Genomic DNA, 15,657 nt, shown 5'->3' with positions numbered 1-15,657 from the left:
CCTGCTGCGCTGCGCTGCCGTTCCCCCGGGTGGAAACTGTTAAAAGTTAAAAGCAACTCAAAGCTGTAGAAAACTGCAGACAGTTCTAAAAATTGAAGCAGTTTGCATCATCTCTTTAAAGAGGATAAAAAAAAAAGTGCAGTATGATCAGAAACAGAGTTGTAGGGGAAACTGGACACATGCCACTGAAAGAGATTTATCTGCATTTTCCAGAGGACACGCAAGTTTTAAAAAATAAATAAATAAAATCTTATGTTTTAGAGCAAGCTTCCAGGAAAGGTGTGATAGACGGGCCAAGATGCTGGATATCATCTCCTGCCTCTCCATCCATCTGCTGCGGATCAGACCCACAGAAGGCAGCCAGAAAGCTCAATGTTCCACGTAATGGAAGCATGAGTTTCCCAACCGCTGGACAAAGCACTTGCAGCGCTGATTTCCTCAGCTCGCTTCACGCTTGCCTGAGCCTGAACACATGTGAAACCCGAAGGCACGGGTTGGTGGTGGGGGGGGGAACTGAACGGGAGGAGGAGAGGAGGGGAGATGCAAGAAAAGATCCAAAGTGTTTTGATTTGCGTCTACGCCGCGGTGTGTGGACGCATCAATCTGTCTCCTCTCTTTCTCACATTTCTTTCCCACCTCTCTAACTCACTGTCTCTCCTCCCCCCCACCACCACCACCAACACCACCCTCACTTTCTCTCCATCTCTCTCTCTCTTCAAGGTTACTCACTATTGTTGTCTCAGGCTGGAATCACTGCCCGCTTCTCTTCTTTTCTGTCGGACGACCATGTGAGGCTCTTGAACGTAAGTGCCTCTTTTGTTGCTTAATTCACTTTCTCTGGGACCAATCCTTTAGAGGCAATAGGTTTAGGGTCTTTTTCTTTCTTTCTTTTTTTTTTTTTTTACCCCATAGCACATTCACAATAGGATGTCATACATCAGAGGGGTGGAGTGGGTCAGAATGGGTTGGGGGGCGGAGGTGGGGTGGTGGTGTTGGGGGCTTGATTGCTCCATGTGGTCTAAGCGTGGCAGTTGAATGCACGTGCATGCTGCTGTTATTGTTTTAAAGTGGCATTTTTGATTTTTTTAACAAAGATTTGCCCTTTGGTTCCACTTTGGTTCGTGCCTGTTTCAGTAGCTTTGTATTGCCTGTGAACTTAACATGCTTCAGTGTAGCACTGATTTACTGCGAGTATTGCATTTATTTAGACAAGAATGAAAGGCAAGTATGAGAAGAGAAATAAAACAAACTTTTAATAACAATGTACCTGTTACAGAATTATTTAAATAAAAAATAACTGCTAATTAGGGATTTAAGTGGATTATTAACTTGCGTAATCATATACAATAAAAAAAAAAGTTGATAAAGACCCTACTTTACTATCAGCTTATTAGCTGTACCCTGCATTTACCCAAAGAGGCCTTTGTTTATGTCATAATATCATCCAATTTAGTCCCTTTTCTCCATGTATAAGAGCCAGTGGACAAATTGCTTGTTTGGACTCAATTATAATGGAAACCAATGTTCCACATTTGAACTGGATAGCCTGTATGTATTATGATGCTAAATCTCCTGCTAGTCATTGTAATAGGCTTAGTTTGTAGGCTTCGTTAGCCTCTCTTGGACTCTGGTTATTACAAGTTGAAGATGCAGCTTCTGCTTTTGTTAAAAAAAAAAAAAGCCCACTAGAGTACATACAGCACTGAATGAATGAAAGTCTTTGCTTTTCAAGGAATTATTTAGATAGACATGTCAAACCAATGGGTCTTCTAGGTGCTAAATGTTGCTAATGCTAAATAATGTAAGCCATGATTGTAATGCAAAAGCAGTTGTGTTCTATTGTGCTTGAACAGTTAGTTCCTTGGAATGAGTCACTGTGAACTTTTCTTTGTGTAGATTCTTCTGTGATGCGTTCTCCCACCCCGATGTGCATCACTGGCTTCCCGTGCCTGCGAACACGTAGTCACCCTTCTGCAAAGATTAAAAAGTACAGTTCAACTTGAAACTGATAAGTAGTTCAGCTTCCCTCAGGTCTGCATAAATTTGTGTAGACTTCAGCATTAAACAGCCTCTGATGTGTCACCGCAATGCAATGTGTCTGTAGGAAGGTGCAACAGAAAATTGATAATGAATAATACAAACAGTGCCCATACACAGTTATGAATTATAGACAGCTTTGCTAAGCTGAATGCTAAACACAGAAATCTGTAGTGAATGTGTGTTTACCTATGCTAATCTTTTGGTTGTATTTGTTATTGCCTGGTTTAGGCATCGGGGCTTGCGTCCGAGTTGTTGGCACTGGGGCTATGACTGCCTTTTTTTAAAGACCAGCATACAAACACACAGAGATGTTAATATTAAATAATGATGTAAAATGTATTCAGTTAGTAGGATTTCTCTGTGGGTGAATGAGCAAAGTGAATCTACAGTTTACTACATTGCGAGATAAATGAAATCTCTTTTAACTGCGTTCCAAAAACGACGTTAGCAATTCAGCTATGTTCTCAAGAATTGTGTCTTTTGGGTGTTTTACATAATCTAAACATCTTCTGAGCTGTAGTAGCAAACTGAAAGGCTGAAAGGTTTCTTATAGACATTCTTTGACAATCACAAACATTAGAATTGCTGAGATGATTCCCCACAAGAGCAGCTATACTCTCTGTTCTTGAAGAATTGCATATTTTATTCAGTCAGAAGGCTCCAATGCTGCTCATCTTTTGTAGATGAGATTTTTGTGAGTTCTGCTAGTGTATTGACCTTTTGCTTCAAGAAGGATGAAATGTGTCACTGTTCATTTCTAACTGAACCAACAGCATGCTGTGGCCATTACTGCTTTGGTTGTGGAAGTAGTTGTATTTCATAACATTCCTACTACCTCCCTCCCCCATTATAGATGCCATGCACTCAATTCCCTTATCAGTGCTGACATGTGGAGAGGGAGGTGCTGGTGAATGCAGCAGGATGTGACAGTTGCATACCTGGAGCTAGTAACGCTGAAGTAAAATGAGGTGAAACCGCATAAGGAGTTAGGTTTGGATACGTGACACAAACCTGGAGCAAACGTGTGACTTTCCTGGCTTGTCACAATGAAGTGTACAACTGTTGGGAAAAAAACCCAAGATGGCGAGTGAGTGAAATAAAAAGTAGAGGCATTTGCGTTTTTGCCATAGGTAAAATGAAACCAAAGATGAAAAAGTGCAGTTCTTCATGTGGACACTTAAGGGTAATTCTGAAAGTGTAAGAGGTCTCTCCATATTGCTAATTTCCACCTTCATGACAACTGGAGTAGTGAAATTTTGTATTAATCACCCATTTCGATTAAGGCTGAAAGTTTAAATTAGTATTGATTGGTGTCTTTGTGTTTTGACTGACAAGTAAATGCCAAAGCTTGTGAATTTAGCTAGTAGTTAAAGTTGCACCTCCCCTAATTTGAATCACTGAACTGAACCATGCTTTTGGTATTGATGCCTTTTAGAACATTATTAATGAAATTATCCAATAAGGGATATGACTTTCTGTAAAACACAGCAGTTTTGGTGAGTGGTGAATGAACCCCTAGAATTCTGTTTCTCTAAGACTTTAGTCACACAGACTTAGAGGCCGGTTAGCAACCATCTAGCAGGAACCAGTGAGAGAATAACGAGAGAATAAAGTGTATTCTTTGACTGGTTGCGAGTGGTTGCTACAGATTCTGGCAGCTGCTGTGAAACTGATCACTAAAGGCCTGTTCAAACAGTGCTAGAGGCCTATCAGATACCCATTGGTAAATGCTGGGTAATAGGGAAGAGTGTGTTCTGTAGTTGGTTTCTAGAGATTGCTGGCAGTCGCTAGCATGGAATTGATATCAAAGAGTTATGTAATGCTACACCAAAAGCCTCCATGCAATTGCGCTGGTTAAAAATATTGAAATAATTTGGTTGTAGTTTATGTTGCACTCTTTCAAGTTTTGCAAGTGCTTGGAGTGTAAAGTAGCGAGTGTTTGCAGATATACAAACTGTGGGCAAGAACAGTAAACTGCTAGCAGCCCAATTTCAGTCAGCATCAGCCAGCAACCACTCACAACCTGTCAGGGAATATACATTTGTGTCCCATGATTTGTCCAATGCTTGCAATCAAAACTTTATAGCGTTAGCTGGTAACTTTCCTGGTTGCTAACCTTTCTACACGTTTCATTTTGGGCTGCAAAAAACACACACACAAAAAATCTAAGCAAAAGAACCCCAAACAATATGAGAGCAGTCATAATGCTAAAGTTGAGGTTTAAAAGCTTGAATCTATGAACCAATGGGTGATATTTATCTCTTGAATATATGTTTTCTGGAGGTTGTAACAGTCTGCTAATGCTAGCTATTCATTATTGCTATATTCCGCAACAGTTTCTGGTTTTTCTGTCAGAAACAAATTGTTTTTTACTATGAAAATATAAAATAAACAATTGAATATTACTTTAATGTGGCATGAAACTCTCTAAAATATTTCTCCTTTTGAAGTTTAATTTTGACACACTCTTTGCCATATTTGGAACCCAGCAGGGTCTCATGCTAGAAGGCCTTGGCATCAGCGACTGCCAGTGTGTCCAATCTTTTCATGCCCAGCCAAACCCCCCACATTCCAGCTATAAAATCCCATCCATCTTGGCATTCATGTTTCAGCTCCCCAACAGCAGAACACTGGCTCATAGCCACCTCCTTGTCTTACACTAAAGCTCAAGAAGATGAGTTTGAATAAAGAGAGAAGACAGAGGCTTGAGTTTGAGGAGAAGTAGGAGGGAGGTTAAATGCAAGTAGAAGCATTTTATTTGTAGTGGTCCCCTTTTATCCACCCTGGGGATACGGGACAGGATGAAAGGATTGGTTTGTTCTACGGGTGACCAAACATGGCACTTGAATGTTTATCTGCATAACGACAAAGCTAAGGCGAGCCAAAGACACTTAGTAATGAGATGGACTGCGAATTACAGTCAAGTGTCCTGTTCTGTTCTGTCACTGTTTAACAGCTTTTGCTTGACTGCAGCTTTGGCTGTGTTTGCTATTGTCATGTAATGGTTGGCACAAGTACACAATGTATTGAGAGAGGATGAATCATAGAGTTTTACTATTGTTAAATAAGCTGGGAACCTTCTATAGATAGCACTATCTCTTTGAGGACATCCACTGAAAGCGACTTTAAAAAACTGTTAACCTGGAAACCAGGGTTCGTATCCTGTTTGGGAACTTTGTGTTTCACAGTTTGATTTGCACTGATTTATGTACCATTTAGCTTCAATTTATCTTGCTGTTTGGTTGGGTTTAGATTTACTGCTTGGTTACGTTTACTGCGTTAAAATGTGACCCAAGAGATCCTCACCAAGGATTTGTTGGATCCGTCTGCAAAACAGGTAATGCTTAAAAAGTGAGGAGTATTAGCTGTAGTCAACCACTGTCTTCTTTGTTTCACTTCATCCCATTCATGTCACTGTACCAGACCTGACCACTGTGGTTCTGCTGTTGTTGCTTCTCAGAGTATTTTTACTGTAATTATCAAATAATGCGGCTTGCTGTGAGATCATTTGCAGGCTTGTCTGTATGTTGCACCAGTACAGTTTATGGATGCAACACGGTGGAAAACATGGCATCAAGTTCACAGTGAGCATATTCATTCTAATCAGCCAGTCACATGGCAGAAACCCAGTCCATTTAGGACATGGTCAAGTCAACCTGCTGAAGTTCATTCAGAGTATAAGAATCGGTAAAAAGGGTGATCTGAGTGACTATGAACTTTTGGTTCATGCTGCCAAACGCACTGGTCGGAGTATTTCTAAAACCACTGGGATTTTCTGGCACAGCTACTTCTAGGGTTTACAGACAACAGACCAAAAAAGACAGAAATATCAAGTAAAAATGACTTGTTTATGGCAGAGGTCAGAGGAAAATGGTCAGACTACTTTGAGCTAATGCGTGGAAGGTAACAGTAACTCAAATAACTATTTTGTGCAACCAAGGTATGCAGAAGAGCATCTCAGGTGCTACAACAGCAGAAGACCACACCAGGAGCCACTCCTAGCTAAGAAAATGAGTTCTTAATCATATATTTGTATTGGCAGCTTATATATTTATATTTACTTGTGTTCTTGGCCAGTCTCTCAGGCATAAGCTTTATTGCATAGTTCTGTGCGTCACTTTGTGCTTCTTCAGTTTATGGCAAACTTTATTTTTATGCTAATAAAAACAGAACAAACAGGCATCAGATGAGAATTGAACACATCTACAGTAATATAATGCAGTCAGGCTCTCAAATATTCTGTATTGCTTTCACATAATTACAATATTCTTAGCTTTCCTCGTGTAACACTGTCCCTGCACCAATTCTGATATGATTTCTTCTCCATTTTGACCTTAGTGTTTGCCTTCGTCAACACAAGACAGTCACAGTGGACAGCCTGACAAAGAAAAACTCTTTCTAGAAGCAACTCTGGCTTCTTGACAGTGATTTTGAAACATCACTGCGGATTCATCTTGCAATTATGTTGAAGTATCATCAGAATAAACTATAATTTCAATGGTCACCAGGACATGAAAAGTACTTGTATGGGTCCAGTAATCCAAAAACCTTCATTTTAAATAAAATGATAATAAAATAAAATAAAATAAAAGAGACCATGTAAATACCAACAGAAGGTAATTCGGAGTGACTCCAGCAGTACCTGACACTGTTTGTCTTGTCTAGTTCACCAAGTCTTTGTGCCTGTGCAGTTTAGTATGCCATTGATTTGCACTGCAACACTGTGCGCATACCGCTGCCAGCATTAATTGGCTCTTTGATCAGCTGAAGCTCGGAGTCAGTGTCTGGACTACAAGTAGAAGGTGGTCGATGTGTCCTCATGGAGAATTCATAAACTTGCAGAGGGGTGCAGGAGTAGCCATTCTCCAAGCCTAAAAAGAGCAGCTGAACATTAAAAAAATATGGTCAGAAACAGGCAGTATTATCACTGTATCCTGATATCACATTGTATGGTTAAAAGGTCCTCCAACTTTTAGGAGAGCCAGTTCTGATTTGTAAGTAAAACCGTGAGAGAGCCAGTGTATATATTTCTCAGTGAAAACAAATATTTAAATATATTTAAATATTTATTTAAATTATTCATTACTCATGACTATAAATTCATTACTATGAATGAAGAATAACCCGTGGGTGGATGGAGATGACTGTCACAGTGCAATCTGAACATTGTGGTGTACCCGCCAATTCATTGTCAATGCGACAACCAATAATGTAAGAATAACAAAGGATTACACTGTCCAAACACAAAACCCATTCCAGAGACTTGCGACTCAGATTTCATTTTGTTTGGTCTGCATTAGGGGAAAACCAGAATAGGAATGTGACTAGTCAACAGTATCACAGTCATGTAGGAGCCAAGCTATGCTGGAAAAATGTAGTAGAGCTAAAGAAGAAGTTTGCTCTAGTTCAACATCCCTTCCCTGCACTGGAAAGATGTCTCAAATTGTATTGGATTGGCTAAATCACTGTATGATACATTAATGTATTTGGGCATCTTTACACCCTTGAAAACAGACACATTTTAACGCTGTTTAAACCACCAATGCCCGCAAATTATCAGGATGGTCTTTTTTTATGTGGGGGGTGTCTTTCTCTGCTAAGGAACGGTGCTTCGTCTCACGATGCTTTACAAGGTTACTTGGCAGCATAGCTTTTCTTGCACAATAGGGATGCTGATGTGGGACCAGTATGTGACACCAGTGTTCCTTGCTCCAAAAAAAGAGCTGTGTCAAGTAGTACTCCCTACGCAGCCTAATTTCGTCTTTACAGGTTCATCCGTGTCACACAGTGCTGAGAATTTCTTGGATAATAATTCACCTTATTATGATTTGCATTCATTAGCATGGCATACATGAATGCAACAAGAATTATGGTGCATGTTTTCCTGAAATAAATTCAGTGAGGGTTATAAGTAATATTTAGAACTGTATTTTAGTGGGTCCCATCGATATGTAGGGTCTTCACCTTACAATATAAAGCATCTTGAGGGGACCGTTGCTGTGATTTGGTGCTTTGCAAGTGATTAAAAAAGATGCCCAGATATCAGGTTAATATTGGTATCTGCTGAGATCGACCCTCTTAACTGATATTGTGATTTTGACCTGTTAGCAAATAATGTTAAAGTAAAGAAAATACCTTTTTTGTTTTTTTAAGAAAATGACCTCCCTGATTCAAAGATAAAAAAAAAGACAAGACAATAAACAGGACAAAATAACACTTTCTATATCCCCAGAAATTGCCACTGATCTTGTGGAAATACTAACCTGTATTTAAACTCATAATGGACCTTTGAGTGTTGCCTGACAGTAAGAAGGTCTTGGCTGCAACCTTTTCTCCGGGTCCTCCACCTTCCTTCCACAGTCCAGAGACATGCAGTTAGTGGTGAATCGAAATTGCCCAAAGGTGTGATTTTGAATGTGAGGGCTTGTCTTGTTCTGTGTGTTAGCCTGGTGACTGCTTATCCAATATACCCGTCCAAGGTGTAATTGAATATTTTCATGGTTTCCTCTTTCCTGTCCAAAGTGTACCCAGCTTTTCACATAATCTCAGCTGGGGTAAGCTACAGCCCCCAAACTTACTTGGACAACAACTAAAGAAAGCAGATTGATATGTGAAGTTCTCACTTTTAAAGAAATCTGTGTGACAATTAGGTGTTTTCTATCAACAATCAAGAGCCACAAACAAAAAAGTTGGCACCACCATGGGACGAAAAATTTGATGACCCCACTTACATCAGTGGCTACTGGGAGGGGCTACCAGTGATCGCAAGACACAAACCACAACTTTTGTCAACAATCCTACATAATGATCTCCAACCAATTATGGAAACATGTCCTGGTTCTCAGAAACAAGACAATAAACAGGGATGAACAAATTCAGCTTTGAATGACTCCATTCCCCTCACCACCCAACCAATCACAGCAGATGGAGCACCACCCTGAGCCTTGTTCTGAAAGAGGTTTCTTTCTGTTAAAAGGACGTTTTTTTCTTGCCCCTGTCACCAAGTGCTTGCTCACGGGGGATCGTCTGACTGTCGTAGTTTTCTGTATTATTGTAGAGTCCTTAACTTGCAATATAAACCACCTTGAGATGACTGTTGTTGTGATTTGGTGCTACATAAATAAAACTGAATTGAATTTTTGTGAGGTACTCAATCTATAAGTCGATTTGTATTAATGGGAGGTTATGCTTCTTCCAAGCAAGAGTCAAACACTTGAAGAAAACACTTTCTTTTAGCCTCACCGCTGACAATGGATTTCTTTTGTGCAAACAGATAACTGAGATATACAAAACTGTGCATTCCAAGGGATGCAGTGCTGCTATTGGCTTATAGATTGGGATGTTTGGGTGTTTGTTTTTTTTTGGAGAGTGGTAACAAAACACACACACACATAAGTAGTCCCACAGTGTCTCTCTGTAAGCTTTGGAAAAGTGCTGCGGGTGGTTTATTGATTAAACCTGTGAGGTCAGTGTGTATGTGTTGGTGTGAGTTCGTGAGATTGGCCCCGCGTGTCTGTGGCTGGCACTATTTATCTCTGCTGATGTTAGAAGAATAGAGACAAGGTGTTGGCTCAGCCTGAGGGGACAGCTCGAGCACGATAGAGAAACAAGACACGTAGAGAGGGCAGGCAACCATGTTGGAAGCAAATGTCATTCGCTTTAAGAAGCATCGTCCCCTGGGATGCACCTGCATGCGCAAACAAAAACTGCCCATTTATCTCCCTGTCTGAATAATGCATTCGAAGTGACTTAAATAGGTGGGTCTGTCTCTGTCCAGCTTCCCCATAAACAGCTGAAAATCAAAGGGTCCGAAGTCACGTTCCTATTGTATGTGGACAGGTTTTTGGTTCACTGATTTACTTCTACAATCTAAAAAAATCCAAATATTCCTTATGTGTCTAAGCGAATCCCTCAAACACAAAACTGGAATAGGCTATAGTCTCTGAATATTCTGCAAGTCCTTATCCATTAGGCAGATGATCAACTGTGATGCCCCCTTAAAGCAGCAGCTGAAGTAGAAGATTATATATTACTCATTTACCAGAAAATATGTTTGGTTACTTTCATTTTGGCAGGAGAAGGTGGGGCATAATGTGCACATATGTGACTGCATTTCCACGAGCAATAGAGTCAATAAGTACCTGCAGCAGTTTACAATGCCTTGCTATTGCACCAATCATCATTCATCAAAAGGCCGAGAGATGAAATGGCAACACAAATAAAGTAAAATCCATCTCTCTTTATTGGAGCTCTATATTGTTATTGTTGCACTCTGCTGGAGTAACTTTGGAGAATTAACTGTTCAAAATCTCACTTATTTATCTGATTCTGGGGCTCGCTGTCAACTATTGGTCATGTGAAACAAGCAAACATTAGCTGCTCTCACTTTAGGGTAACTTTCTGATTGGTTGAGCCTCAAAAACAAGGTTTAGAGAGCAAGTGGTGTCTTTGCACCAGACAGGGAGTATTTAGAGCAGTCTGAAGGCTGAGCTTCAGACTTTAGGCTCACAAGCATCACCTCATTATTTGAAGCCCCCGCCATTGTGTCAGTTCCACTTTAATACCAATTCAAAATTTATTCACAAGCAAACACGATTAACAAATGTTGTATACTTTTCTTTAAATTTTAAAAGGCAGAAAAAACTTGTGTATTTACATTTTGATCACATATCGGGCCTTGAAGCTGTAAACATTGTCAAAAGTATATTTAGCATTTATTAAAGCCCAGACGACTTAATTAATAATTCAACCCATTAATGATCCAACTGAGAGCATCATTTATTCCATTCATAATTAATCACTGTCTCATACAGTCATGCTGCCATCACATTGTTTAAGCCCCCCCCCACCTGCCTTCATACAAAATGCATGCTCTTTGATTAATGTTCCAGCTTTCGATTCCTCTCACTGACTCTATTTCATAGTCATCTGCATCCCCAGCTAGCATCTCGGATTCTTTTTATTGCCATAGAAGATGTGTACTTTTTTATTCGGTATGAGCGAAGCGAGTTGTTCCCGATGTGTGTGCGCGCCAAATGTGTGCTCTTCCTGTCACAGGCGATGGCAGTCCCATAAATCAGAATATTTTCTCACTGTTGGGTGGACTATAGTACATTAACTATTGCATTACATTAACTACCACACACACATGCACACACGCACACGCGTAATCACAGAGCAGCATTGCACTGCAGGGTACAAGAGCAGAGGGAGGTCGGAGAGCCTGACTTTCACTTATAACTTATTCATGCTTCACGCAGTCATTCGGCACACCTGTGGAAAAGTCCATTTTTTTCACAGTGGGAATGCTCAGCTAAAGAAGCCTTTGACTTTAAAATGACAACTTGCTCCTCAATCATCTGCACATAGAATTTCCTATGACCTCTGTTAGGTCTTCAAATGATGGGAGCTGCAATTTTTTTTATTTATTTTTAACCCAAAGTAAGGTGTACACTTCTGTGCTCACAGTCGGTATCAGTGTTCCAGCTGGTGTGATTTCATAGTTGGCTGATTGAATCATTGGCCAGTCTGGAGAGAGTCATCTTGCATGATATGCAGTTACACTTTCAATCTGTCCATCATGTTTTTATTATTTTTTTTGCAGTTTTCTTTAACTTTACTCCAAGTAGTTTTTATTCCAGTTGAGGTTTCCTAATTAATGCATCTATGAACTTTGTCTGGGTAGTTTTTGTAAAGTTGCAAATGTTTTTATAAAACTTGACAGATGCATTTTGCAGCATTTAATGACCATTTACAACATACTTTATAATTGCCATCCAAGTAATATAATACTTGTTTTAAAGAATTTATAAGTAGACAATAATACAGACAATGGTTCCATCTGAAATCACCTGCTGTCAGTCACATGATCACATCTCATGGAAGTAGTAACCAATCAAAACCATCTGTTAGATTGATAATGTCAAACTCATTTTACATCAGGGGCCACATGCAACCCATCGTATGTGGGCCGAACCACTGAAACCACCCTTTCTGTCACTGTGAAGATATTTAACTACACTTTTAAATTCCTGAGATATCTTAATATAAGAAAAAAGAAGTGCAGCTTTAAGAGTATTTCTGAGTTTTTCCACATATTCAAGAAATGCTGCTGTAGAAAACGAAAAAAAAAAATCTCTTAGCATGAATAAATAAATGTGTGAAAAAGACAGAAAAAAAGTTCTGGTAGCGCCCCTGTAATTATGAAACTGAAAGGTTTTTTTTACCTTTTTTTTTTTTTTTACTGTGGACCTAGTTGAAAAAAACGAAGTTTCCACAGTGAAACAGCAGGACAGTCTGATCTATTACTTAAATACCTAAGTACTAGAACATTTAGCCAAAATATTTAATAAGAAAAGTACAAAAGACACATTTTTAACTCACAAACATCCGTGTGTCCTGTTGGAGATTTCTTTGAAAAGTAGAGCTCCATAAGAATTTTAACATAATCTTGTGATGGATATTCCTTTTGCAAGATGGAAAAAAGATATCCTAATAGTTCACAGGTTGTATAATCCAATATATTTAATATTTAGTATATGTAGCTAAAGTAAATGTACTCATGAAATGACTCTTTTTCGAATCATATGCATGTTATTGCTGCAGCTGTTGATAGTTTTAATTACTTATACATTGCTCAGTGCTTGATTTATAATAATGCAATTCATTTGCAAAATAATAAGTAACTAAAGCTTTAAAACACATAGTATGGCCTGTGAAATTCAATAACCGTGTTTTAAATATAGACTGCATCGACTGCATGCAGTCTATAGACTGCACCCTAGCAATGTGACTCTGAAGTGCTGCACTGTATGTTTGTAACAGGCAGCACGGTGACATGTGGGTTAGCACTGTTGCCTCTCAGCAAGAAGTTTCTGAGTTCAATTCCACCATCAGGCTGGGGTCTTTAAGTGTGGAGTGCGATTGGTTGCCTCTGTCCATGTGTTAGCCCTGCAACAGACTCAGCTAACACATAGCAGGGTGTATCCTGCCTCTCGCCCCAAGACAGCTGGGATAGGCTCCCGCGACCCTGAAAAGGATAAGCAGAAGCGGATAGATGGACTTCAGTAACATGCCCACTGTTTCTATCGGTATATTTCATTCATGGAAAGTGGGTTGAGAGGCACCCCCTGCCCCCCCATTCCTCCCTTCTAGACGGCTATGGTGGTAAAGCTTAGCCTTGGTTTATTTAGTTCTTAGTACTACATCCAGATGTGGTAATTTCTGGCCACATGGATGCCACTGAGATAAATGTAGAGTCCAAAACCGATAGGTGGCCTGTCTATCTTTTATATACAGTCTATGCTTAAAAGACAATTAGGGCTGTTTCGTCAGTTATGTTAGACCCTGAGTGTGCATCTGAATTGTCAGGGGCTTTTATTGAACAACAGTATTTGACTGTTGAAATCTTTTTCATAAATTTGCTACTCACTAACAAATACAAACTATAGCATATATTAAAATGTTATAAACACATAATTGCTACTGTCTCATGTCAGCTATGGTAGCATGAAAAATGTATAAAATGTTATCAACACTAGTAATTTACCAGCTGTCCTCTCAGTGCTTATGAGCCACTGACATTTGCTGTCCTTTATCATCCAAGTTTGTAAAGACCTTCATTTAATGTAGAATGAGCGGTTCATGAGTTATACAATGAGGCAAGGACGAATGGTGAGCTGAATGGGTGCGACATGCAAGTAGAGCATTACAGACTGATATGTTAATGTACTAATTAGAGGGTTACACGGGGGCATAATTAGGATTTTAGTTTGAAAAGCTCCGTGGTATTCAGCTGTACTTGACAGGACAATAAAGGAAAAACACGACGACCTTCCTCTTGGCCACAAACGGCAAATATCTTAAACTGGATTTCGTTTGTTGCCTGGGCTGAAAGGAAGGAGGAGTGAAGAGAATTTTTATGCCTCATCACACCCTCATTTCGCTCCATTCAAGATGGCAGACGCACTCTGCGGTACTCTTGCCCCCGTGTGAGAATTTTAATAGATAATGCAGCGATGCCTGAACAGAGAAACAAACTTGGTTGTGCGTGACAGCGACCGCCCGAGAGCCGGCTAATGCTCACCAAGTGGTGCAGAATATCCAGTGACCTATTATGTGCAGCTGATGCTTTCTCCTCTTTAAACCTTCCCAAGTTGCATCTTGATCTAATAAAACTGGATTGGTATTAGTAATAGGAATATAAAAAAAGAAAGGCAGAATAATCTGATCTGTTTTGCTCTTTGCTACTTAAAACAAAAGCAGGATGTTACTGACCCTTAAGCTGATTCATGAATCAGTAACAAATTTCTTAGAGATAGCCCCGTTTTATGGAGGTCTTCCACACAGTTTTCAGTGTCTCGGTTTATGAGAGCCTGGTCAACAAACTGTCCAACTTTATTGCGTTTGACAGAGTTTTAACGCTGGATTGAGCCTTTAGGCAGCTCAGAGAAATATGCCTTAGCATTAGTGGTGCTGGGTATCATTTAAAATTTACTGATGTGAAAATGATGCTTCCATTATGAAGCTCCCTGACTTCTTTTTTTTTTTATACATGCCTTTATTCTGTGACTAGCATTATAAATTGAAATGACTTCCATTTGCTGATGATACGAGGTGCAGGCGAAAGCTCCGGTAAAGCCGAAGCTTTTTGACTTTGAGCTAAAATGGTTTTGTCTTATATGCCAAGACAGATTTTCTTTTTTGCCCAGTCACAATGCATGCAGCACAGCCAGCTGTAACAAATAATGAAGCTGTGCTAGCCTGCTGGTAATAAGCAGCTCTTATTTATTCAAACTGTTGAACTGAAATGCTGAACAAAGATAAGACCGTTGGAGGCTATGAACCAAACCAGTGGTTTAGTTTTATGGCTAAACTCCTAAAACGCTTGCAATTTTTTGCTCAATATAAACATTTTTGACCTTTATTATTATTATTATTGTTTTAAAGATACAGGCATTTCTTATCTTAGCCTTTTTTTTGGTGAGATTATGTGATGTCATAGCGTGCCAGCTGGTACTGCATTGGGTTGAAGGCGAGCATCGGGGACGGGATTCCTTCAGTGACAGTTTGAGGCCACACTGGGTCCGCTGACAGCTAATGATGATGCTGCCTGACACCCATATGTATGCATGTGTGCGAGTACACTTATGTGCACATGTCTATGTTTATCCCTGTTTGCCCGTGTGCAATACGGGTGCACATTCGTGTGCAGGCTTTTGGGCATTTATGCTTGTGCGCTTCTCTGTGCATAGGGGCACGTTTGCATTAGCCCGGATGATGTTGCAGTGGTGACAGAATGACCTTGAGCTCTAGCTGCTGGGTAATGTGCCAGATTTAGACAATGGATCTAGAAGGGAGGATGTTTAGTACCCCGCATGAATAATGTGGAAAAGAACTGCTCTGAGTCTAATTTAACTGTAACCCTAAAATATAAATTCTTGAAGTTGTTTTTAATCACATCCAATGTCATGTCATGCTTGAAAGAACTGCTCATGGTTCAGAGTTTATTACTCAGCCTGACCTCGGTTGTCTCATGCTTTCTTATTCGGGACACACAAACAGCGGGGAATCAAAATATTGTTGTATGTCAGGTTTGAGTTCATCCAGTTCACGTAC

The 15,657-nt window shown here is 39.8% G+C and overlaps 1 protein-coding gene across 1 annotated transcript in view; it reads left to right on the top strand.

Annotated features, from left to right (window-relative positions):
- Positions 1 to 546: 546 nt before the first annotated feature.
- Positions 547 to 15,657, top strand: part of LOC100692412 (E3 ubiquitin-protein ligase Midline-1) — a 79,111-nt gene continuing 64,000 nt past the window's right edge. Inside the window, exon 1 of the mRNA XM_005450010.4 lies at positions 547 to 803. The gene's annotated coding sequence lies outside the window, so the exon portion shown is untranslated. The remainder of the gene's footprint in view (positions 804 to 15,657) is intronic.

The sequence above is a fragment of the Oreochromis niloticus genome, linkage group LG23 (genome assembly GCF_001858045.2).
Source record: "Oreochromis niloticus isolate F11D_XX linkage group LG23, O_niloticus_UMD_NMBU, whole genome shotgun sequence".
Lineage (NCBI taxonomy): Eukaryota > Metazoa > Chordata > Actinopteri > Cichliformes > Cichlidae > Oreochromis > Oreochromis niloticus.
This window is presented reverse-complemented; position numbering and strand designations above follow the sequence as displayed.